This window comes from Macaca thibetana, chromosome 2, assembly GCF_024542745.1.
Source record: "Macaca thibetana thibetana isolate TM-01 chromosome 2, ASM2454274v1, whole genome shotgun sequence".
Classification (NCBI taxonomy): domain Eukaryota; kingdom Metazoa; phylum Chordata; class Mammalia; order Primates; family Cercopithecidae; genus Macaca; species Macaca thibetana.
Window position 1 is genome coordinate 1 of NC_065579.1, and position 27,199 is coordinate 27,199.

A 27,199-nucleotide genomic window follows, 5' to 3' on the forward strand; every position below is an offset into this window, starting at 1 on the left:
TCCAAGTGAAGTGGCAGCTGGCTCCCCAGCTGGCAGCCTGGGACACTGCCGGGCCCTCTTGCTTGCCTTGTAGTGGGGGCACGCCCCCTTCTGGCCGCTGGGGGCACTACACGATCCTCTTGCTCACAGTGGAGTGGCAGCACGCCCCCTGCTGCCAACCAGGAGGCTGCAGGGTCCTCTTGCTCATGGTGTGGTGCCCGTGCGCCACCTGCTGGCAGCTAAGTACACTGCAGGATCCACTTGCTCACAATGTAGTCGTCGTACGCCCCCTGCTGGCAGCTGGGGACACTGCCGGGCCCTCTTGCTGGCAGTGTCGTCGCAGCACACCTGCAGGCAGATGGGGGCTATGCAGGGCCCTCTTGCTCCAGGTGTCACGGCTGGCGCCCCCTAAAGGCCGCCTTCTGCACCACTTAAAGTTGGAGCGCCAGTTATTAAGCACCATCAGTTCTGGAAATTCAAACTGAAACGGAGCTATTACTGGGGAGAGCTGATGTCTCAGTTCTTGTCTAACTTGGAAGAAAAATTTTCACCAAGAGGCAGTACAAAGATGGCAGATAACTTCACTGAAAAAAATACAGTGTGAAGAGCTTATTGTAGAAAAATAGAGAGGAGTAGGCTGATCGCGCAGGAAGGCAGCGTAAGAGTCCTGTGCAGGGAATTTTATTTTGGACTTCTTCACATTCCTGCCTCGGTCTCAAGTCTCGCCAGTTTTCTTTCTCTGGTTTTCCTGCTACTGCCTTAGGTCCCCAACTTGTGCTACTTAGGCTTGTGGGACCTCCTCGCTGTTGGTTGAGGCACATGTGTGGTGATCAATCAGAACTCACTCTGGCACCAGGCTCCTTCCTGCCATCCCAGGCAGGCTGACAGCAGTCACATTTGTACCTACCGCACCTATCTCTTTTGAATGTACTTCTCCGCCCTAATCTGTACTTACGGTGCCAGGTTTCTTATAAGAATGTCCCCTTTGTCCTTATCAGCATGTAGCTACCAATATTGTGACATTTTTACTGCAGAGTGAATGATGACTGGGACATCTTAAGAGTAGTTCTAGAGTGTTTCCTTCTGCATAGGTACCTCTTCTCCCTCCTACCCACAATTGAAAAGTGGCTATCCACTCTAGCATTACAGATGCCACTAAATGTGAATTTTTGGTGGTCCCTCCAGGTGAGCCTTCCCAGACTTTCCCTTTTCCAGGAGCTCCCCCTCCTGTTCATGTCTAGCCATCTATCTGCTCTAACAGAGCCCACTATCCTGTGTCTTTCCCAAAAATAGTGAGGGAACGATTATTGGAAACCATAGGAAATGATATGCATGGAGATGAAAACTTTACAACTTACACAAATAATCACTCAAAATCATCCTTACACTAAAAATGCAAAACTATACAATTTCTAGAAGAAACTATGGAAGAAAAGCTATGTGCCTTTGGGTTTGGTAATGAATTTTAACAAATGACACAAAAGGTTGATATACGCAGAAGAAATGACAATGTGGATTTTTTAATATATAAAGTTTATACTCTGGAAAAGACCTTGTTAATGGAACAAAAAGACAAGCCACATATTGAAAAAAAAATTTGCAAAATACAAATCTAAGAATTTGTATTCAAAATATATACAAAATTCTTAAAACTAAGCAATAAGTTAAACAGCTCAACTAAAAATGCACACAGTTCTGAACAGACACCTCACCAAAGATGATCTACAGATGGCAAGTAAACATACAAAAAGATGCTCAACATATTAGAGAACTGAAAACCACAATGAGATAGCACAGCTGGTCTATATCTGTAAGAACTGCTAAACTCTAAAAAAATGACAAATTGTTGGAGGGAAAACAAGAACTCTTTTCATTGCTGGTGGAAGACAGTGTGTAAGACCAGAATATGCCACCCCAAAATGTGATGGTAGGAAACCAGAATATGCCACCCCAAAATATGCCCCTTTGGCTTAAGAACTATTCTGAGCTGATTACTCTGAAAAAATGCTAAAAAAGGAAGTTCTGAAAACAGAGTAGAAGTTACCCTTGTGTAAGGAAAATTTACATCTATAAATGAAATCTCCATTTAAAAGATCTCTCTCTCTCTCTCTCTCTCTCGGCACCAACCGAGAAGGGAAGGATGACTAAATCACTAAAGAGTCTTATCAACAGAGAATGCATGGAGTTAAATCTGTATAAGAAAGCTTACCCTTGTCTACTGTGCTTTTGCTTGTTACCTCCCCACTACTGAGCCTCAACTCTTTCTTTAAGTTGAAGACAGCATTTACACTTGAATTGAAAGCCACCTGTTGGGGATTTACTCATTTTTCCTTGAATATCTCCCATGTATCCGTAAGGTATACATGTTTTTAAACTTGTCTACTTTTTTCTCATTTTAATCTGTAATTTGTTACAGAGGGTCCCATCTAAGAATTCCGTAAAGGTAGAGAGAAAATTATTTTTCCTCTCCTATTACAAGTTGGGCAGTTTTTCCCAAAGCTAAACAAGTCTCACCTTACAATCCAAAAATCACATTCAAAACTATTTTGACAGCTAATTTGATATTATTTCCAAACAAAAGCTACCATGCAATTATGTACAGAAGCCCTATTCATAATGACAAAAGGAAAAAAAGGAATCAGAAAGTCTTACAACAGATGACTGTGTGGGAACCCACTCAGACATCAAGAGTTGTCACAGGGACCAGGCACGGTAGCTCATGCTTGTAATCCCAGCACTTTGGGAGGCCAAGGCAGGTGGATCACAAGGTCAGGAGATCGAGACCATACTGGCTAACATGGTGAAACCTCGTCTCTACTAAAAAAAAAAATACAAAAAAAAAATTAGCCAGGTTTGGTGGCGAGCACCTGTAGTCCCAGCTACTCAGGAGGCTGAGGCAGGAGAATGGCATAAACCTGGGAGGCGGAGCTTGCAGTGAGCCAAGATCGCACCACTGCACTCCAGGCTGGGTAACAGAGCAAGACTCTGTCTCAAAAAACAAAACAAAACAAAAAAAAAAGTTGTTATAAAGATTATTTAAATGGGCCAGGCGCGGTGGCTCAAGCCTGTAATCCCAGCACTTTGGGAGGCCGAGGTGGGTGGATCACGAGGTCAGGAGATCGAGACTATCCTGGCTAACATGGTGAAACCCCGTCTCTACTAAAAATACAAAAAACTAGCCGGGCGTGGTGGCAGGCGCCTGTAGTCTCAGCTACTTGGGAGGCTGAGGTGGGAGAATGGCGTGAACCCGGGAGGCGGAGCTTGCAGTGAGCCGAGAGATCACGCCACTGCACTCCAGCCTGGGAGACACAGCGAGACTCCGTCTCAAAAAAAAAAAAAAAAAAAAAAAAAAAAAAAAAAAAAAAAAGATCATTTAAATGAAAACATTTGAGATACTGAAGATAAATAAAGAAATCTTACCGGAACTTACTTTATCTAAAGCAGAGCTCCCAGAAAACACAGCTGCCATTAACCCCATCCAAGGAGTTTCTTTCAAATTCAGCTGCCGGGAAGACAGCCTACACATTCCCATTAGCACTGACAATTGAAAATGAAATCCTAAGCTCCCAACTGACTGAACAGACCCAGTCTTGGCTGAGGGGATCCCAGAGTGACTTTCAAAACTGAGTTCTCGGATTTACAGAGGGTCCCATCTTAGAATTCCGTAAAGGTAGAGAGAAAATTACTTTTCCTCCCCTCTTACAAGTTGGGCAGGATAGGATGACAGGGGTCAGATACACCTCATTATATTCCCTCCTTTGCTAACCATGATAAGGCTTTCTTCCCTAAGGATTTAACAGAAACAAGCCTTTCAAAAGACTCCACCACTGATTTCAACCAAGTGCCTGAAGCTGCCTCTCCTCTCTTGCCTAATAAGAGACCACCCATGACGGAGAGGTTCTGGACAGCGTACACAGGATGCACAGAGCGAGTTTTCATATCCTCTGCTTCAACTTTTAATGTCAGAGGGCTGAACACTCCACCCTGGGATCATGTTAACACTGCCATTTTTTTGTACATTAGACCCATGAAGGAGCAAGAAGCTCAACTGCGCATGCATGCATTTCTCCTTTCATAAATATGCATGACTCCTCCTAGAGCTTATTAAATATGTGTATTTGGCCATGCCACTCAGAATAAATTACTATTTCCTTTACCTCTCCCTTGAAGTGTCTGTTTCTGATTTCTGGCTGGAGGCTATGCTTCCTAGCCTGTCAGGACTATCCTGCAGGCTGCAACCCTTTACAGGAAATAAATCTCTCACTGGGTGCAGTGGCTCATGCCTGTAATCAAAGCACTTTGGGAAGCAGGATCACCTGAGACCAAGAGATCAAGATCATCCTGGCCAACATGGTGAAACTCCGTCTCTACTAAAGATACAAAAATTAGCTGGGCATGGTGGTGCATGCCTGTAGTCCCAGCTACTTGGGAGGATGAGGCAGGAAAATCGCTTGAACTTGGGAGGTGCAGCCTGCAGTGAGCCAAGATCACTCCACTGCACTCCAGCCTTGGCAACAAGAGTGAAACTCCGACTCAAAAAAAAAAAAAAAAAAAAACAATGAAATCTCTGCTTTCCGAATTTATGAAGCTCATCATTCTCCAGTTGACAGTATTAAAAAGTTCAAAAAGACCTTCCATACTCTCCCACAGAAGCCCTAGATATCTCCATTTTGTTAATCATTTTGGATGCCTGAGAACTTGTAATCCAATGAGTAGAAATGTTGGTACCCCATTTATGGTTGTCATGCTGCCAGTTCTCAGGAGTTTGTGTAAGTCTAAATCTGCAAGGGTCTCATCCCATAAGGACCCCTGTCTCTTTCTCTGTTGCCTTTGCCCACTGACTCTGACAACAGGGGTCTTTCTTTCTCCTTGGCTATCTTTGGATATGGGGGCTCCATCTTCTGTGCCACCGTAGGGAATGCCTTTTGCATGCATGGCTAAGTCATTAAAAAGCCTACGGTTTCAGAAACATTTTGAGTACTCTGAAGCTGGGTTGAAATCTCAGGCTTCTTTGTCTGAAAGGTAACTCTTAGGCTAGAAGTTTCTTATCCTAGCTTTGGTTTTGAGGCCTCTGTGTTCTCCTCCTGGGTTGGAAGTTATTCCTGGCTTTTTGTTTCATGGTGTCTCTGTGATCTTGGTCTTGCTCCTTTCATGGGAACTTCTCAGTTGACTAAATTCTCCCTTCTCAAACCTCTGCTGACTGTGTGTTCCACCAATATGGAACTAATTCTACTTCCTTTCTTGTTTGCATGACTTTACTAAGAATTATTTACAACTTTAATAGTTCTTTTGAGAAAATTTTGATCTTCCAAATTGCCTCCTTTAGACCTTGCCTTTCCTAATTGAGTCTCTCAACTCCCTATAATCACGGAAACTTTAGGCACCCCACTCCATGCCTTGGCGGCTCTCAATGTGCTCAGGGATCTGCAAAAGCAAACACTTGAGGCTGAAAAATAAAATAGAAAAAATAAAATTTAATTCTCAGCTTCATAAGATTGTATGTCAAAAGAAAATCTTGAATATCTTAAAAATCTCCAAAAACATTGGTGAAAAAAAGCTTTAGCCCTCATATGAAGAAGATAAAAACTTGTTCCATTTTCCAGAAACACAGTTATAATACAAACATAAAATGTTTGTAAAGACAAAAACCAAGTCTTCTACATAAACTAGTAAATTTTGTATTGTCATCACATTAATCAGGGTTCCCCAGAAAGGTACAATCCGTAGGATATATGTAGACAGACAGATGAGAGAAGGTTCACATAATTATGAAGGCTGAGAAAGTCTACGATAGGCTGTCTCCAAGTTGGGGAACCAGGAAAGCTGGTAGCATTGCTCAGTCCATGTCCAAAGGACTCAGAATCAGTTAAGCCAATGGTGTAACTCTCATTCTGAGGCCAAAGGCCTGAGATCCTGAAGTTCTGATGTCAAAGGCAAGAGAAGGATGTTTCAGTTTCAGAAAGAGGTAATTCACCTTTCCTCTTCCTTTTTGTTCTATCTGGGCTCTCAAGCAGTTGGATGGTGCCTGTATTGGTCTATTTTTATACTGCTATGAAGAAGTACCTGACTTTGAGCAATTTATAAAGAACAAAGAGGTTTAATGGACTGAGAGTTCCACATGGCTGGAGGGGCCTCACAATCATGACGGAAGGGGAAGCAAAGATGTCTTTCTTCACATGGCAGCAGCAAGAAGTTCTAAGCCCTCTTATAAAAACATCATGAGAACTCACTCACTATCATGAGAGCAGCATGGCAGTAACCACCACCATGATTCAATCATCCCCACCGGGTCCCTCCCACAACATGTAAGGATTATAGGAACTACAATTCAAGATGAGATCTGGCTGGCGACACAGTCAAACCGTATCAGTGCCCATCCACATTGGGTCAGGGTGGATCTTCCATAGTATCTCAGTGTCTTCCAGAAACACCCTCACACTTATGCCCAGAAACTGTGCTTTACCAGCTATGTTAGTATCTCTTAATCCAATCAAGCAGACACCTAAAATTAACCATCAGAATATTTATGTCTGATTCGTGGCTAAAATTTCAAGACGAAAGCTATGAGATCTCTATTTGTGTTTGTATGTCTATTAATGTATGTTCTGTATATGTGACTTTTCTTAACTCTAGCACTGCAAAATTCATTTATAAAATCCTCTAAAAGTGTTCTATTCTAACTTAGATTGGAAAAAAAATAATCATTGATAAATAAATATTCCCCAAACTCCTAGAAATGTAAGAACCGATCCAAATGTTTTTCAAGTTAACACGATTTGGATACAACTTAGTTAAATAAGATATATTTCACATTTTTTGTGTAATAAAACAACTATGTCTTCAGAGGAGTTACATTAAATATAAAACAAACAAGTTTTTTTTTTTTTTTTTTTTTTTTTTTTTTTTTTTTTTTTTTTTGAGATGTAGTGTCTCTCTGTCACCCAGGCTGGGGTACAGTGGTGCGATCTCGGCTCACTGCAAGTTCCGCCTCCTGGGTTCAGGCCATTCTCCTGCCTCAGCCTCCCGAGTAACCAGGACTACAGGCACCTGCCACCACGCCCAGCTAATTTTGTATTTTTAGTAGAGACAGGGTTCCACAGTGTTAGCCAGGATGGTCTTGATCTCCTGACCTCGTGATCCGCCTGCCTCGGCCTCCCAAAGTGCTGGGATTACAGGTGTGAGTCACCATGCCCGGCCAACAAACAAGTTTCTATTCTGCTTGAGTGCTTACAAGAAACTAATATTATACTTACTAGATAATTAGAATCAAATCTACAAGCTTTAAGATTTTAAGTTGTCATTCTTATGAAAAACATTATTTCCTTTATGGTGAAAAGATATACATCTACTTAGAATGAGCCAGCTGAACTCAGTTTAGATGATCCCAAGTTTGTTGGCAACATCCAAAGCATCGTAATCAGAAGCCAGTTGAACATATGCCTCCTTCTCTCCATCAGTCCGAATCAGGATGTTGACCATGGCCACATCCACATCCCAGAGATTCTTCACAGTCTGTTTGATCCGGTGCTTGTTGGCTCTAACATCGACAGTGAACACAAGCGTGTTGTTGTCTTCTATCTTCCTCATGGCTGACTCAGTGGTCAGTGGAAACTTGATGATAGCATGGTGGTCAAGCTTGTTACTCCGGGGGCGCTCTTCCCAGGATATCTGAGCTGCCTCCGGAGTCGCAGTGTCTTGCGACCCTGGAAAGTGGGTGAGGTGCAGATCTTTTTTTGGGAGGCTGTGGACACATTTCAACACTGCCTTCTTGGCCTTTAAAGCCTCTGTTTTGGCTTGGGCTTTAGGAGGGGCAGGAGCTTCCTTAATTTTTGATGCCATCTTGTGAAAAGCGAAAAACATTATTTCAATAATAAGTTTTTTACACTAAATCTGCTTAATAGTAGTTTCCAAAATACTTTTGGTAATTTTTAACCTTAAAGTTAAGCTAAGTAAAATATTTCCATTAAATATCTAATCATTTATAAATAAGATACAGTACTACAAAATTAATTACTGAACATAAGTAATCCAAGTTTATATACTTTTGGCTTCTTATTTTTACAGAGAAACTAGGTATTCTGGCCTGTTAATAAACATGTTTTTGCCTACCACACTGAGAAATTGAGACGGAGCAACACTCAGTCTCAAAAAAAAAGAAAAAGAAAAAAAAGAAATCTCTTTCTCTTAAGTTAACTCGCTTTTTTGTTTTGTTTTTGTTTTTGTTTTTTTGAGACGGAGTCTCGCTCTGTCGCCCAGGCTGGAGTGCAGAGGCCCGTTCTCAGCTCACTGCAAGCTCCGCCTCCCGGGTTTACACCATTCTCCTGCCTCAGCCTCCCGAGTAGCTGGGACTATAGGCGCCCGCCACCACGCCGGCTAATTTCTTGTATTTTTTAGTAGAGACGGGGTTTCACCTTGTTAGCCAGGATGGTCTCGATCTCCTGACCTCGTGATCCGCCTATCTCGGACTCCCAAAGTGCAGGGATTACACACCACACCTGGCCACTCTCAAGCTAACTCACAACAATTTTAGTAGATTATGCTTTTGTAAACAGAAAAGGAGCATTTATCTTTTTTTCCCCACCTGATTTCTCTAGAATTTTGAAATTCTTACTGAATACTCTTACTTTCATGACAATATAGTTGTTAGCAAAAGTCCAGTAAGAATCTGTTCATCTTGGCCGGGCACGGTGGCTCAAGCCTGAATCCCAGCACTTTGGGAGGCCGAGACGGGCGGATCACGAGGTCAGGAGATCGAGACCATCCTGGCTAATACGGTGAAACCCCGTCTCTACTAAAAAAAAATACAAAAAACTAGCCGGGCGAGGTGGTGGGCGCCTGTATTCCCAGCTACTCGGGAGGCTGAGGCAGGAGAATGGCCTGAACTCGGGAGGCGGAGCTTGCAGTGAGCTGAGATCCGGCCACTGCACTCCAGCCTGGGCTACAGAGTGAGACTCCGGCTCAAAAAAAAAAAAAAAAAAAAAAAAAAACAAAAAAAAAAGAATCTGTTCACCTTGTAACAGGACATAATTGGAAACTTTGGCTATATTATCAAGGCTTTTACTGAAATACCATATTTAGGAAATGTACCTCAGACCGGTTATAACCAGCAATTGTAAGGAACTAAGGTTGACTTTTATGGAGTCAACGCTTACAAAGCACTCTGAGAAAAGCCAGTCTGATACCTAGATTATGGGGTTCACAGCCTTACAGATTAGTAAGGAAGGTCATTTCCTTGTAGGCCCAGGAATTTGGGGCTATTTTGAGGGCCTCAAGTAGAGAGGAATTCACACAAAGCTGTAAGGTCTGCAGCTGAAATTTGATAGTATGTTCTTGGCTTGGCTTTTAGCCTCAATAAGGCCTTTAAAAGTCCAATCTGAGATCCTGTATGAAAACTTGCAGCAAGGAAGCTTGAAAGTATCTATGTGGTCAGCTCTTGTTCTTACTAAACTTACATAAATGATCAGGCACAATCTAACAAGGCTAGACTTATTTTTGAAACAAGAATAATCTTACTTTGATTATCTATGATCAAAAATAGATGGTTACTACAGAGATAAATTTTATGTTTCAATGGAAAACTAAGTCGGACAGGCGTGGGGGCACATGCCTATAATTCCAGCACTTTGGGAGGCCAGGAGTTCAAGACCAGCCTGGGCAACATGGTGAAACCTCATGTCTACTAAAAATAGAAAAATTAGATGGGCATGATGGCAGGTGCCTGTAGTCTCAGCTAATCAGGAGGCTGAGGAGGGAAGATGGCTTGCACCCAGGAGGTAGAGGTTGCAGTGAGCTGAGATTGCACCTTTGCACTCCAGCCTGGGCCCAGAGCCAGACCCTGTCTCAAAAAAAAACTTTTTTGAGGAAAACTATACGTAACGTAAATGACAAGTAGATGGGTGCAGCAAACCAAGATGGCACATGTATACCTACGTAACAAACCTGGACGTTGTGCACATGTACCCTAGAACTTAAAGTATAATAAAAAATTTAAATAAAAGGAAATCTATATCCCTTGTGGGTTATCAGATTCTAGTCTAGTTTCTTGTCTTTGGGCTAGTTTTACCTGTTTGTAAACTGGATCCTGCCATCTGATGAATTTTGTCCCATAATGATACTTGTGGAATAAGAAGCCAAATACTGCCTCTCCTATTAATGTATCTATTGTCAGTTAATTTGAAGGTCTCCAACCCTGGAACAAAGTTAGAAGAGGAAGGTTTTGTTCCCCAAAATGCATAACCAACTGTGGTACATTCATGCAATGGAATATTATTTAGCCGTAGAAAGGAACAAGCTATCAACTCACACAAAGACATGAGTGAATCTTGCATGCACATTGCTAACTGGAAGAAGACAATCTGAGGAGAATACACACAGTGTGACTTCATTTAATGAGATTCTGGAGAAGGCAAACTACACAGATGGGAAGCCATGGGCTCCATGGGGTGGGGATTTGAAGCACTCCGTATGATACTTTAATAGTGGATACCTGCCACTACGCATTTGTCAAAATACGCAGAATTTTACAGCCAAATGGGTAAGCCAAACTCTATTCAAATTAAATAAAATTATTCAGGATGTGGAGTATCCCAGGACAGAATACATTATGTGAAAAATAATTTAACTATGCTACAAATTACTAAGGTTTGGATGTGGTTTGTCCCTGCAAAAACTCGTGTTGAAATTTGACCCCCAATGTGGCAGTGTGGGGCGGTGGGGCCTAGTGGAAGGTGTTTGGGTCATGAGGACGGATCCCTCATGAATAGGTTAATGTCCTCCATGGGGATGAGTGAGTTCTGCTCTCACAGGAATGGATTAATTCCTGCAGGAGTAGGTAGTTAACAAGAGTCTGGGTCCCTTGGCGTCTCTCCTGCTGTCGCTCTTGCTATGTGATCTCTGGTGCACCCCTTGCTCCCCTTCCACTTTGCACCATGAGGTGAAAAAGACTGAGACTCCACCAGATGCAACTGCCCAATCTCAGACATTCCAGCCACCAGTATTGTGAGCCAAATGGACCTTTTTTACTTATAAATTACCCAGCCTCAGGTATTCTGTTACAGAAGCACAAAATGGACTAAGACACAAATGTAGGAAAAAACTCGATGAAGGTGTAGGGAAAATGGTGTTGACCTAATCACTTCAAAAATGAATAGATTCTGTAGGCTGAAGGCAAATGGACTACACTTCATCACTGGATTCCATTTTATAAAGTTCTTTCCAACAGGAGTAATTGTGAACAATTGTAAAACCACAGTATCTGTATCTGGAATAAAAGAATGACTTACATAAGTTGCAGATGGTAGGAAACAGGTCTCTCACTGTTGAAGTGGGAGGTTACAAATTAGCAAGGGGAGAAGGCTAGAATGATTCATGTGATAGTAGATCAGAGGTTGAAACATCAACATAAACTTACACTTGGTTTAATATAGATACATACAGTTCTACATAGAAACCTTTAAAATTAGGGGTGTATAGGTCTGTTAGATGCACACATATACTTCCTAGCATTGCTAAGGACGGACAAGATACAATGTGCTCATTCAGTAGTCAGATGTAAGTTTTCCTACCATTCTCAAAGGAATCAGGCTCTTTGAAGAAATGTCTGGTACCAGAAATGGGACAGTAAATATATGAGCCAGGATAATCTTGAGGTATCAGAATGTACGAAAAAAAATTAAAATATGTAATAAAAATAAATAAAAATTAATTCTTTTATTAAAAGAAAACAGGAGCCAATAAAAAGAGCTACCCATGACCAACACAGGAATGAATTGTGCAACATAATGCTGTAGTGCTGAATAGTAACTAAAGCTTTAAGTAATTATCTAGGTGTCTGTGTTTGTATACATAGGTGAATAAGCAAATGGAGTTGAATAGAAATCTCCTTTGCAAAAGAATTCCAAATAATTGAGGTAGACAGCCATCAAGAAGGTGGAGCTCCTCACTCTGTGTGGGCTCCGCATAGTGACTCGCTCCGAAAGAACACGTGCAGTAGTAGGGACAAGGCGGAAAAATAATGCACAGTGGAGAAATCTAGCTCTGCCGAACAATCCAAGTGAACATCAAAGGCAACAGTTCACCTTGAGAAAATGAAGTGACAAGAGTAGCACTTCACCTCTGTGATCTACTTCTTCCAGACCCAGAATCTCAGTATAATTATAAGAAAAATTCCATGTTTAATCACAATGGGGGACACATTCTACAAAATTCCTGACCAATCCTCCTCAATACTGTCAAGGTCATCATGAGATGGAAAGCCGGACACACTGTCACATCCAGGAGCCACCTACGTGATGACTACATGTCATGAGGGGTCCTGGATGGGTCAGGGTAAGATGGAACTAAGGGAATCCAAATGAAATATGAATTTTAGTTAATGCTAGTCTATCAGTATTTGCTCATTAACTGTGAGACATTATGTAAGATATGAATAAGCCATGTGAGACACACTGACAGAAGATGTTAATAAGAGAGGAAAGTAGCTTGAAGCTACAAGGGAAATCTCTGCAATTTTTCTTTTTTGCAATTTCTGTGTAAGTCAAAAACTGCTATAAAATATAACTGTATTTAAAACATTGTTATATTTTTCAAACACTTCTTTAATTATTTATACCATGAATTGCTAGTAATTGACACTGTTAACTAGTCCTGTTTTTTAAATAAGAGCATTTACGACACAAAAAAATTTAAATAATGCAGACTGATATATAAATCAAAATAAATGTTCTTTACATGTTTTCTGTTACAGTGGTAACACATATGTGTAAATTTATTTATCATTTTTTTTCTTGTGCTGTGGTTATGTCCTGGGTTCATTCTCTAAAATGCTGTTCACCTTAGACCAGGAAAAAAAACAAACCTACCAGACTCTGTTTCAATTCATGACTAAATATTTTCAAAAGAGTGACTTTCTAAATATATGTTCCAAAGGCAAATTGATTCATTGTGACTGGATCACTTCTTCCAAAGACTTCTTGTCTTTATTTTGTTCCATGCCTACCTTTTAGCCGTAATACAACAGAGTCAAATATTGGCCACTGGGAAAAAAAATATTCAAAGAAAGAAAGAATGTGAGCAGAACTTGTGACCATGAAGATTCAATGTTTTACCACAAAGCTTTCTAAAACAGAAGAGTGTAAAAGGATATTCAAAGTCAATTTCCTCAATGAGGCTTTGCAGAAAATGGGGAAACTAGAGAAAAAAAATGGCAGGACACTCTACGGGTGATTTCAGATGTTACTATGCTTTATGGGAAAAAAAATACTTTACCTTTTAAAGAATCACAAAGAAGTATTAGAAACCAAAACTCTGGAATGTTTCCAAATTTAGTTGAACCTCTATGTAGTTATGTCTATAGAGCTAGTCATGAAGTTGATGATTTTTTAAAAATCCGTGCCTTGTGTAATAAAATACACAATGAATACTCAATGCTCATAGGAAAACATGTAAGACCTTATGAAAGGAAAATCAACCTTGGGGACCCAAAATCACTAAGCTAAAACGAAAAGTCAAGCTGGGGCTGCTGGGGGCAAACCTGCCTCCCATTCTGTCCAAAGTCACCCGTCTGCTCACTGAGAGAAATGCGTATCTGAGTGCCTCATCGGGAGAGGGTAACCAGCAACTCAAAAGAATGAAACTATTTGTCTCTTACCTACCTATGACCTGGAAGCTCCCTGTCTGGCCTTCTCTTCAAGTTGTCTCACCTTTCTGGACTGAACCAAGGTACATCTTTCACATACTGATTGATGTTTCATGTCTCCCTAAAGTGTGTAAAACCAAGCTGGGCCCCGACCACCTTGGGCCCATGTTGTCGGGACCTCCTGCGGAGGCATCAGGGGCGCATCCTCAAACTTGGCAAAATGAACTCCCTAAAAAATCTCAGACCGGTCTCAGATTTTCAGGGTTCACACATGTAATGTAGGATATCAATGTTTATAAAACAGATATTATTCTATATACTATTAAAAATATGCTGCCAATTAACCTTAGACTTTCTCAACAAAATAAAAAATGATGAGGTACAAATAACATATTTAAACTTAAATAATGTTGCAAGTTGGCCGGGCGCGGTGGCTCAAGCCTGTAATCCCAGCACTTTGGAAGGCCGAGACAGGCGGATCACAAGGTCAGGAGATCGAGACCATCCTGGCTAACACGGTGAAACCCCATCTCTACTAAAAAATACAAAAAAAAACTAGCCGGGCGAGGTGGCAGGTGCCTGTAGTCCCAGCTACTCGGGAGGCTGAGGCAGGAGAATGGCGTAAACCCGGAAGGCAAAACTTGCAGTGAGCTGAGATCCGGCCACTGCACTTCAGCCCAGGCGACAGAGCGAGACTCCATCTCAAAATAATAATAATAATAATAATGTTGCAAGTTTTAATATGCCTACTTTTCAATTTTTCAATATTTTTACTAATTTAACACTGTAAGAAAAATGAGCAATGAAAACATGAATAAAAGTGTTTACAGAGGGTGCACATGTTTCCTCCAGCCTCTGCCCATCTCCAGCTTTTATCCCAACTGTCCTGATAGTGGCTCTAAGCATTTCTCCTTTCTCTATACCAAGATCTCCCTGCTGAAGCACAACCAAATCTTATAATGTGTTATGACACGCTGTGATGATGAGCAACCAAAGCCTCGAGGAAGGGATGCTTTTGTAAAACAAGACTTGCAGAATATAACGTGTGAAGTAAAGCCCATGGCAGATCTCCCTTTAGCACCCGGGTAACAGACAGGAAGCTTTTGCCTCACCTTCCTCACTAGCCCGCAGCCACATCTCCCCAGGTCAGTCTTGAGGACAACAAAACTCTGGTCTTCACTGTGAACACACTAACAGGTGCTCCAAAGCCATGGCCTCTTCTTGGGTGGGTCCTGAGGAGAACAAAGCTCTGGTTCTAATCCTAACCCCAATCCTGTCTCTAGACTTTAACCCTGACCCTAAACCCTGATCCCTACCCTGGTCCCTAATTCTGACCCTGACTTTGACCCTGACTCTGATCTTGACCCTGACCATGACCCCACCTCTAACCATACTTCCGGCCCTGACTCTGACCCAGACCCTACTCCTAACCCTAACCGTACTATTATCTTTACGATCTATCTCTAATCTTACCCCCTACTGCTAAATAGATGTACCCAAAAGCACTTATTAAATTATTTAACTTTTTTCCCTTGAATTCTCTAATGACATCCTAAAGGAGATGTCTTTATATATTTTGCAGTCCCTCTGAGTGGTATGGCTTCAGATAGGAAGTTCTAATACTTTGCAAGACATAGAAAGTTTGGAGAGTAACAGCACGGGGTTGTTAGGGATGCATGTTGGCATTCACGATAGTCATTGGTGCTGTTGTCCAAATATTTTCAGTTCAGTTTTTATGAATGCACTCTGACTATTCTAACCCACCTACTAAAATTTTTGCATGAGCACATAGCTTTTTTTTTTCCTCTCTCTTTTTTTTTGCATATGGAGGTGAGAAGAAATAACATGTGATTTTTTCAGGAGAAATCTCTAAGCACAGAGTTCTGTTCAGCATGTTTTTTTCTCTTTTCTATAGCAATAATTTTAGCAATATTAATAGCTTCAAAAAGTAACTTAGCTATTAGGTTTTTAAAAATGTCTTTTGTCTTCCAGTTTGTAAGCCACACTGATCAGGACTACAGAGTTGAATTATTAGAAGTGATAAAGGAAAGATAATGCTTATCTTTTAAAAACATGAATTACCTGTTTAATGAGCACAAACAAGTTTTGTTCTATTCATCAGGTAATAAAGAAAACTTTACACAAAAGGTGAGGGTCAGGGAATGCAGACAACACACAACTGACTTCATGGCAGGAAGATTCTTAGTGCTAATTCAATGTTACCACTTATTAGCTGCAAAATATAATTGTATTTGAAATTTTGATCATAGACACTAACCATCATTATGGACAAAGGATGGCCACTGACCAATGAGAAAAGATGGTGGTCATAACAACCAGCAGTACCCCTGGCACATCCGCCAGTGTGCAGTGACTGTCAGGTCTGACTGATCTGGATGTCTTAGCAGCTTCATCTGTGAGTGACAGGATTGCCTTGTGTCAATGGCTCTCAAACCTGGGTGCTTGCTTGAATCTTTTAAATAATTTTCAAAAATATGTTCATCACTAATTCACAATTATACTGTTTGGGAATTATGAATCTGGATGCTCCTGTATTGGGTGCATATATATTTAGGAGAGTTAGCTCTTCTTATTGAATTGATCCTTTTACCATATGTAATGGCCTTGTCTCTTTTGATCTTTGTTGGTTTAAAGTTTGTTTTATCAGAGACTAGGATTGCAACCCCTTTTTTTTGTTTTTCTTTTGCTTGATAAATCTTCCTCCATCCCTTTATTCTGAGCCTATGTGTGTCTCTGCACATAAGATGGGTCTCCTGAATGGAGCATACTGATGGGTCTTGACACTTTATCCAATTTGCCAGTCTGTGTCTTTTAATTGGAGCATTAAACCCATTTACATTGAAGGTTAATATTGTTATGTGTGAATTTGATGCTGTCATTATGATGTTAGCTGGTTATTTTGCTCATTAGTTGATGCAATTTCTTCCTAGCATTGACAGTCTTTACATTTTGGCATGTTTTTACAGGGGGTGGTACCAGTTGTTCCTTTCCATGTTTAGTGCTTCCTTCAGGAGCTCTTGTAGGGCAGGCCTGGTGGTGACAAAATCTCTCAGCATTTGTTTGTCTGTAAAGGATTTTATTTCTCCTTCACTTAAAACTTAGCTTGGCTGGATATGAAATTCTGGGTTGAAAATTCTTTTCTTTAAGAATGTTGGCCGGGCGCGGTGGCTCAAGCCTGTAATCCCAGCACTTTGGGAGGCCGAGACGGGTGGATCACCAGGTCAGGAGTTTGAGACCAGCCTGGTTAACACGGTGAAACCCCGTCTCTACTAAAAAATACAAAAAACTAGCCGGGCGAGGTGGCAGGCGCCTGTAGTCCCAGCTACTCAGGAGGCTGAGGCAGGAGAATGGCGTGAACCCGGGAGGCGGAGCTTGCAGTGAGCTGAGATCCGGCCATTACACTCCAGCCTGGGTGACAGAGCGAGACTCCGTCTCAAAAAAAAAAAAAGAATGTTAAATATTGGCCCCCACTCTCTTCTGGCTTGTAGAGTTTCTGCTGAGAGATCCGCTGTTAGTCTGATGGGCTTCCCTTTGTGGGTAACCCGACCTTGCTCTCTGGCTGCCCTTAACATTTTTTCCTTCATTTCAACTCTGGTGAATCTGACAATTATGTGTCTTGGAGTTGCTCTTCTTGAGGAGTATCTTTGTGGCGTTCTCTGTATTTCCTGAATTTGAATGTTGGCCTGCCTTGCTAGGTTGGGGAGGTTCTCCTGGATAATATCCTGCAGAGTGCTTTCCAACTTGGTTCCATTCTCCCCGTCACTTTCAGGTATACCAATCAGACATAGATTTGGTCTTTTCATATACTCCCCTATTTCTTGGAGGCTTTATTCATTTCTTTTTACTCTTTTTCCTCTAAACTTCTCTTCTCACTTCATTTCATTCATTTGATCTTCAATCACTGATACCCTTTCTTCCAGTTGATCGAATCGGTTACTGAAGTTTGTGCATTTGTCACGTAGTTCTCATGCCATGGTTTTCAGCTCTATCAGGTCATTTAAGGACTTCTCTACATTGGTTATTCTAGTTAACCATTCGTTTAATCTTTTTTCAAGGTTTTAAGCTTCTTTGCAATGGGTTCGAACTTCCTCCTTTAGCTCGGAGAAGTTTGATCATCTGAAGCCTTCTTCTCTCAACTCATCAAAGTCATTCTCCATCTAGCTTTGTTCCATTGCTGGTGAGGAGCTGCAATCCTTTGGAGGGGGAGAGGTGCTCTGATTTTTAGAATTTTCAGCTTTTCTGCTCTGTTTTTCCCCCATCTTGGCGGTTTTATCTACCTTTGGTCTTTGATGATGGTGATGTACAGATGGGGCTTTGGTGTGGATGTCCTTTCTGTTTGTTAGTTTTCCTTCTAACAGGATCCTCAGCTGCAGGTCTGTTGGAGTTTGCTGGAGGTCCACTCCAGACCCTGTTTGCCTGGGTATCAGCCACGAAGGCTGCAGAATGGTGAATATTGCTGAACAGCAAATGTTGCTACCTGATCGCTCCTCTGGATGCTTCATCTCAGGGGGGCACCTGGCTGTGTGAGGAATCAGTCAGCCCCTACTGGGGGATGCCTCCCAGTGAGGCTACTCGGGGGTCAAGGACCCACTTGAGGAAGCAGTCTGTCCATTCTCAGATTTCAAACTCCGTGCTGGGAGAACCACTACTCTCTTCAAAGCTGTCAGACAGGGACATTTAAATCTGCAGAGCTTTCTGTAGACTTTTGTTTGGCTATACCCTATCCCCAGAGGTGGAGTCTACAGAGGCAGACAGGCCTCCTTGAGCTGCAGTGGGCTCCACCCAGTTCGAGCTCCCCGGTCGCTTTGTTTACCTACTCAAGCCTCAGCAATGGTGGGCACTGTTCCCCCAGCCTCACTGCCATCTTGCAGTTAGATCTCAGACTGCTGTGCTATCAATGAGCGAAGCTCTGTGGGCATGGAACCCTCCAAGATAGGTGCGGGATATAATCTCCTAGTGTGCAGCTTGTTAAAACCCTTGGAAAAGCACAGTATTAGGGTGGGAGTGACCCGAATTTCCAGGTGTTGTGTGTCAGGGTTTCCCTTGGCTAGAAAAGGGAATTCCCTTACCCCTTGCACTTCCTGGGTGAGGCAACACCTCACCCTGCTTTGGCTCTCGCTCAGTAGACTGCACCCACTGTCCAGCATCCACTATCCAATGCGCCCCAGTGAGATGAACCCAGTACCTCAGTTGGAAATGCAGAAATCACCCGTCTTCTGTGTCGCTCACGCTGGGAGTTGTAGCCTAGAGCTATTCCTATTCGGCCATCTTGGAACCGCCCAGCTTTAGCTTCTTTCCACGTAATGCTGCATCTGCATTTGAGACCAGAGGTATTAACATGGGTTAAATTGTGAAACTGTCTAGCATTAGATATGGCAGTAGCAACTAGGCGATCAGCCATTTGATTCCCTGCAGTCAAAGGTCCTAGAAGAGGTGTATGAGCCCTAATGTGAGTGATGTAAAAAGGGGGCATTCTACTCCTAACTGCTGTTTGCAATTGGATAAATAAAGTCATCAGTTGTTCATCTGTATGAAATTGTAACTGAGCATTTTCATTTAATTCTGTGGAATGAACCACATATGAAGAACAGAAACCACATTAATAGGCATATCAAAATCATTCAATACCTCAATTACAGCTAAAAGCTCTGCTTTTTGAGCTGAAGTATAGGGCGTCTGAAAATCTTTACATTTTGAGCCAGAATAAGAAGCTTTAACATTACTAGACCCATCTGTAAAAACATTCTCACACCTTCAATTGGTTTAAATTTAGTTATTTTAGTGAGAATCCAATTCGTTAATTTCAAAAATCGAAACAGTTTTGTTTTAGGAAAATGATTATCGAAAATTGTTTAGTAACCAAGTCCTCTAAAGCCTGCAGTTTCTCTTTACTCAGCAGCCATTGTTCTAGCCAATTTGGATAGATAGCATTTTAAAGGTATAGGTTCTGGAGGCTTAATGATGGGCACCATCAAAAATGATATCCTAAACCTTGACGGGAACTTTGTCTTTCCACTTAAGCAGTTCTTTCAAACCTTGCAAATTTTTTCCTAGTCCCATACCAGGGACATACCCTATTTAATGCATCATATGTTGACTTTGGGGGCTATATAATTGTTCTGGAATTAGAACTTGTGCTCCCTATTGTTGTAATAAATCTCTCCCCCATAAATTTATAGGTATAGAAGTTATAACCAGCTGAATAGTCCCAAGTTGTACATCAGACCCTTCACAATGCAAAACGTAACTACTTCGATATACTTCAGGGGATTTACTGACTCCAACTATGTTAAATTAAACTATGTTAAATTGAATTGGCCATGCGGATCACCAATGTTACAGAGAAATGATTGAAGTGTCTGCTCCTGTATCTACCACATCTTTAAATTTCTTTCCCTGAATAGTTATTTCACAGGTAAGACATTTAACAGTAATTTGATTCACCCAATAAGCTGCTGTGCCTTGTTTATTTGTGCTTCCAAATCTTCCTGTTCATTTAATTTCACTTTTCCCCAATTCCACATATGGCATAATCAGGAGCTGTGCTATACGCTCTCCTGGCTCTGTTTCCAGGGAACAGACGTAGATATAACAGTTCGAATTTCCCCACTGTAACCTAAATCAATGACTCCTGTATGTATTTGTACTCCTTTTAAATTTAAACTAGACCTTCCTAGAAGTAATCCTATCATCCCCAGTCGCAAGGGTCCACAGAACCCTATTGGAACTTTTTGCGGGAGTTCCCCATGCACAAGGCTCAGAGCTTTTGTGCAGCATAAATCTACTGCGGCACTACCGGCTGTGGTGGGGGACAGACATTGTACAGCGATGAGGGAATGGTCTGAGCTGGAAATGCCCTTGTTTGGAATGGGGCCTGGGACGGTCTCCTCATAGCATCTCCCAAAATCGGGTTCCTATCTTGTGACACTGATTAGCCCAATGTTTTCCTTTTTCACAATCTGGACATATTTCAGTATCAGCAGTTTTCTTTCTTCCCCTATCTGGTGGGCTGATTTTTTTCTACATTCTGTTTTAGTATGACCATGCTTCCCACAGTTAATATAAGCTCCAGGAAAAAGAATATTTCCTTTATCCACTCTCAGTCCTGCCATTGTCTGTGCCAACAAAGTAGTTTTAAGCAGATTACCTCTGATACCATCAAAGGCCTTGATATAATCATCAACTAAATGTGCTTTCCCTCTAAAAGGTCGCAGAGCAGCCTGGCACTCGGGATTAGCATTGTTGAAAGCTAATAAACACAACACTATATACCCTGAGCAGCCGAATCTGCAATCACCCTAGCCCCTAGCCCTAGTCCTCGCCCCTAGCCCTAGTCCTCGCCCCTAGCCCTAACCCTAACCCTAGCCCTAACCCTAACCCTAACCCTAGCCCTAACCCTAACCCTAACCCTAACCATTTTTTGGGCTACTTGCTTCATTTTTATAAGACTTTTGCTGGTTTTATTTTTAAGTTTAAAAAAGTTCTTTCTTTTAAAAAAAAGAGAAATCCTTAATTCTCAAAGACTTTTCAAAATAGAACTCTCAAATAGTAATTGATAGCACTTTACATGTTTTCGTGATAAAAAAAATTCTAAAAGAAAAAAAACAGTTTTGGCCGGGCGCGGTGGCTCAAACCTGTAATCCCAGCACTTTGGGAGGCCGAGACGGGCGGATCACAAGGTCAGGAGATCGAGACTATCCTGGCTAACCCAGTGAAACCCTGTCTCTACTAAAAAATACAAAAAACTAGCCGGGCAAGGTGGCGGGTGCCTGTAGTCCCAGCTACTCGGGAGGCTGAGGCAGGAGAATGGCATAGACCCGGGAGGCGGAGCTTGCAGTGAGCTGAGATCTGGCCACTGCACTCCAGCCTGGGCCACAGAGCGAGACTCCATCTCAAAAAAAAAAAAAAAAAAAAAACAGTTTCATCCTGCTTTCATATTATAACCAGAATCGTTGAAATAATATGCTTCAATTGATAGTAAAGTAGCATTTACCTTTTTGGATCAATGAAGCTAAGCCAGCACTAAGAATTCTGTTACTATTCCTCCACTACGTTTCAGAGTTATTTCTTCATCCCTATATATACCGCAATAATGACTCGGCTAGGTCCATTTCGATTATCAACTCAACCCTAAAAGAAAGATGATTTCCATTGGTTACACATTTTAGAAAATTGTTGTTATCTTGGAACATCTGCAGTCTAATCTCAATAAATTTCAAACAAGGGCACTGAGACCCCAGCTAATAGAACTATCTAATTCAGTATTATTAAGATCCCAAAGATCAATGCCAAAGCATTGGCTATTTTCTGCATTTTGTCCAATAATTAAAATTTGGCCAGGATTGTTGTTCATAGCAGGAGCCATGAATGGTTTTGCAGCGTTTTGTGACATCTTAAGGGCTACGGTGGACCTTGTCCTTATATCATGATCTGCTAAGCAATTCACCAACCATACTTCTCCACCTCAGTCCTGATTTTAGCCTCCTTAGGAGAACATTGAAAACATGATTGGTAGTAATGTGTGTTGACTTGCTTAAAGATGTTACAGGAAAGATTATGCTTAAGAGTAGTTAGAGGGAAATGTCTTTTTGAGTTTGTTTCCTAAGCCCCAAGCCATTCAGCTGACCTTATTATGTCCCTTTACCTTACAGTATAAAAGTCGAAATGTGTATAATGGGAGACAAGAGATATGGGAGGAGAAGAAGGGACTAATATTAATTGAGCCTTTTTAGTAGGGACCCGCCTTTTACTAGAGTCTGAGCACTCCTCTCCTCATACATTGTCTCATTAAACCAACTCTCCAAAGTATTATCTGTCCTGTTTTATGGAAAGAACAACTCAAAAATGTTGCATTGCCAGTAAGTGGTGGAGCTGGAATTTATCTGCCCCCAAAGTACTTTCAGAAGGACACAGCAGTATACTGAGGTTAAAAAAAATTACTATTCCCAAACTGAGATCCTTCTGTGAGCTTTGTAACTCTTGTTTACCCTGGCAGTTAGTTGCAATACTATCAAGTTGGCCATCAAGAACATTCTGGTCTGTTTAAGCTATAGTGGGAAAGCCAAGATATAAAAACATCACCCATGGGAATTTTGAGACTAGAGTAGTTAGAAGCTAATTTAAGATCTCCATCCAACTCTAAGATAGTGAGGGTAACTGCCAGAAGACCCTCATGATCCCAAAGCCGGATTTTGCCCTAGTATAATGGGTTCATATTTGATTGGCTGCACTTAGCTATAAATCCTGAGAAGAAGAAGAAGAAAGACATCAGAAAATAATTGGGCTAGAAAAACCTTAGTTTGAAAGCAAAACACAGAATCCAGGTAAGTGGGCTTACTGGGAAAGGCTTATGCCACGTTGCTCCCACAATGGAGGGCCTTATGATGGCGATGGTTAGGCTCCTGCTCTCCTGCTGCACCATCATTTCTCCCAAGGCCTTGGTGTAGGCGTAAGTATTGGGCCAATCTCCGATCTGCTTGGGTGTGATCTCGTCAGTAACAGCATTGTCTGTACATAAAAGGTAGAGTAAAAAGAATTCTAGCAACATGTGTTAGACAATAGACCAAAAGGAAAATGTGAGACACAGTCAAACAAAACTCCCACCCTTTAGCCATGGTTCTCGAATTCAGAACAGTCACATGATACCAAGTTTGAGTGTATACCTGCTCAAAGTATGCATGAGCTCTTTTCACTGCTAAGCCCAATCTTATCAGTCAAATCCTGTGTCCTCCCATCCAGACAGGTAGGTAGGTAGACGGATAGATTCAATAGCAATGCCACTTTATTACTACTACTAGTGTAGGGCTATTAGTACTACTTTATTAGTACTACTTTAGCGCTTTTACTTTACCAGTACTGATTATTCTGTAGTAGTACTAATTTGAGGTAATTACATACAACCTCTTTACTTCCTCTCCAACAAGCTCATAAGTACATTCATTGCACACATTTTTGAGTCCCAGTCATTCTCCCAGTAGTGTGCTGGATGCTGTGTTCAGGGAGCTTGAGGCTCTCATCCAAGGTGTTTCAGCGGCAGCCCTGTTCAGTGTTATCCCACAGAAACCCAGTGCAGTGATCCTGAAGACTTTAGCTTTACATTTTAAAAATTTCATTCAAGGCAAATCAAATCAAAGTGACTACTTTTGGCAGACTGACAATCTGTTTTGCCAATACTATGTAATGCATTTTGAAGGTCTGTTTACAGCCTATGATAATAACTTGCTAATTATTTCCAGAGGTTTTCAACAAATTCTGAAGTCTGTCAAGTGGGGTGATTATAGCACTCTGGAACAACTTCAAAATCATGAATATTGAATACTCCTACTTACAAGATGACATGTATCATGAATAACTTGAGTTACCATAGCATCAGCCTAATCTTTCTTAAAAATATGTCAGAACCAGCTGGGCACAGTGGCTCACACCTGTAATCCCAGCACTTTGGGAGGCCGCGGCGGGCAGATCACGAGGTCAGAAGATTGAGACCATTCTAGCCAACATGGTTAAACCCCGTCTCTATTAAAAATACAAAAATTAGCTGGGCATGGTGGTGTGTGCCCGTAATCCCAGCTATTCAGGAGGCTGAGGCAGGAGAATCACTTGAACCAGGGAACAGAGGTTGCAGTGAGCTGAGATTGTGCCACTGCACTCCAGCCTGGTGACAGAGCAAGACTCCATCTCAAAAAAAAAAAAACGTCAGAACCATTTCATTGATAATCCCAAAATCTATCTACAGCTCTCTGAGAGCGCAAAACAACTATTGTCAATTAAATATGTAACATTTATCCTAGCTCAGATCTATGTGGTTAAATTATTAATATAACATAGCTTTTTAAAAATTAAGCTGTTGGAATATGCTAGTGTGCTTTTTCTGATCAATGTGGTACATTTCTATTTTATACAACAGAACATAACTATACTATTTCGACTCTACAAAATCTTCAGTGTTACCACCTTGCTGACATGACAAATTTTTGAACAACTAAGATGTTCATGAGGTTAAGACTTATTCAGAATCAACTCTCAATATTAATCCTCATTTGATCCTGGGGGAGAACCTGGGCATTGACCGTTATGTTTCCATTTTTCTTGCTTTGCTTCTGAGTGCTGAGTGTGTTCTGGATACTCCAATGCCTTTTCATTTAAATTGGAGAGAGGAAGATTGAGAGGTTCTAGAATTAAAAACAACTTAAACTACACAGAAATATCAAGGATATTTTAATTATATGGTCACCTAGTGGCTGGGAAAGAGTGTAGGATGCTGCAGACACCTCTCCATCTTCACAATAATCCTACCTCAATCCATTTCTGGGTCAACAGTGGATTGACTGACCTAAGACTGTTTTCCCTCAACTGCAAAAATAGAGTTTATAAAAACCAGGTCTTGAGGGAATACAGCTTCATTTCAATACAGCTTTAAAGAAAAAATTTCTAGAAAACATCAGAGCCCAACAATGTGCTGGGATTGTATGTCACATGGCTAGTATCAGTTGCTGTCATTAATGTTGGGGTACATGGAAAGGATAATACTTGCAGGGACGAGAGCCTCATAAAGCTTAGTGAGTTGGCTTGTATTAGCAAATGTTGGATTTTGTTGTTGTTGTTCTTGTTGTTTGTTGTTGTTGTTGTTGCTGTTTTGAAACGAAGCCTCAGTCTTGTCGCCCAGGCTGGAGCACAGTGGTAAAATCTCATCTCACTGCGATCTCCACTTCCCATGTTCAAGCAATTCTCCTGCCTCAGCCTCCTGAGTAGCTGGGATTACAGGCGCCCACCAGCACACCCAGCTAATTTTTGTACTTTTAGTAGAGACGGGGTTTCACCATGTTGGCCAGGCTAGTCTCGAACTCCTGACCTTAGGTAAGCTGCCCACCTTGGCCTCCCAAAGTGCTGGGATTACAGGCACGAAAAAATTTTGGTTTTATAGATTTCCAACAACACACATGGAAGAAATTTTAATATTCTATAGATGGCTTACCTCTGCTACTCTTAGCTACACCTGTATTCCACTGTTTTATCTTTTCATTCTAATTCTACTTGTGAAAATGGCAATAATTATATTCATTGTAAATTCTCAGGCTATTATGAGGGTAAACAGAAATATTCACAACTGCATTTAAACTCTTTGATAAAACAAAATGAGCCAATAAACCTAAGGCATTCCTATTTTTAAATAAAACAACCGGAGAGCATGATATATCTGCATAGGTAATAGTTGGCTTTAAAATGTCATTTCTGGCCACATGTAGTAGCTCAAACCTGTAATCCCAGCAGTTTGAGAGGCCAAGGAAGGAGGATCGCTTGAGTCCAAGAGTTTGAGACCTGCCTGGGAAGCATAATACCCAGTCTCTACAAAAAAAGTTTTAAAAATTAGCTGGGCATGGTGGTATGCACCTGTAGTCCCAGTTACTCAGGAGGCTGAGGCAGGAGGATTGCTTAAGCCTGGGAGTTGAAGGCTGCAGGGAGCCATAATTATGTCACCATACTCCAGCCCGGGTGACAAGAGTGAGACCGTCTCAAAATGAATGAGTGAATGAATGAATGAATGAATGAAACAAATAAAAATAAATTATCATTTGTAATACAGCCAAAGAGATCATCTGCTAGGCTCATTCAGCCACTTCCGAGGTTCAGACAGGAGATTAGTGTAAACATGCACATGCACTGGTTGGACAATGCCCTTCTCAGGACTTTCACTCAATTCAGGGTTGCTGCTGTTATTCTCAATTTATTTTAAAAACAGTAAATAAATTTGCAGGGATAAAAAACACTATGTAAACCAAAATACACGTCTGAAATTAATCTAAATGTTCTTCAGTACACTCAGGAAGATACTATGACCCATGGGTTTCAAATTCTAAACTTGAATTGCTTCAGAAGAAGCATAAAGTCATTGAAAATTTCAGAAAGCAATATCTGTATATCTACATGTGTACACACATAGACACATACACAGTTTCTTCTAAAGATGACTCTCAATTTTGGTTCAAACTTATTGAATAAACATGATATCATTAATAGTTACATTATTTATGCATTTACGGATTGAAATACTAACAAGCATACGTATTTCCCCTCCCCCACGTTCCAATTTTCTTACGCAACAAGTTGGCAAGCCTAGACGTTAATCAGGAAATCTGTTAGAGAGTAAATACTGGACACACTGTCTTATAATAACATTAGCTCTTTCTCCAGTCGGGATTATGTAATTCACTTGACTCTTGTAGTTATCAAGTTGCATTTGCTTATGTGTCTGTCTCCCCATTGGACAGTGAGTCCAGGAGAGTAGGGATTATGATTTTTATCTGTGTCTAATCACTTTTCTGCCCCCAGGAGCCAGCTGCCTTATTCAGTAAATGGATGCTCTTTGACATGGTAATCTTGATTGGTCAATTTCTGTACTATATAAGGTTTTGGGAAGCAGAGATGGACAATGATGAGAGAGAGTGGATGAACTCAAAAGAAGAGGTTGTAGGGAGAATGCGGGAAAGGAAGGAAGGGGTGTAACTTTGTAGAGCAGGTAGCAAAATTGGAAGTCGAAGTGTCCAGTGGCAGTGGTGATAAGTG

At 41.3% G+C, this 27,199-nt stretch overlaps 1 protein-coding gene across 1 annotated transcript in view; it reads right to left on the reverse strand.

Annotated features, from left to right (window-relative positions):
* Positions 1 to 7,766: 7,766 nt before the first annotated feature.
* POTED (POTE ankyrin domain family member D) overlaps positions 7,767 to 27,199 on the reverse strand; it is an 89,172-nt gene continuing 69,739 nt past the window's right edge. The window contains 5 exon segments of the mRNA XM_050779072.1: positions 7,767 to 7,818; positions 10,043 to 14,847; positions 18,822 to 18,948; positions 21,630 to 21,766; positions 22,974 to 23,143. The gene's annotated coding sequence lies outside the window, so the exon portion shown is untranslated.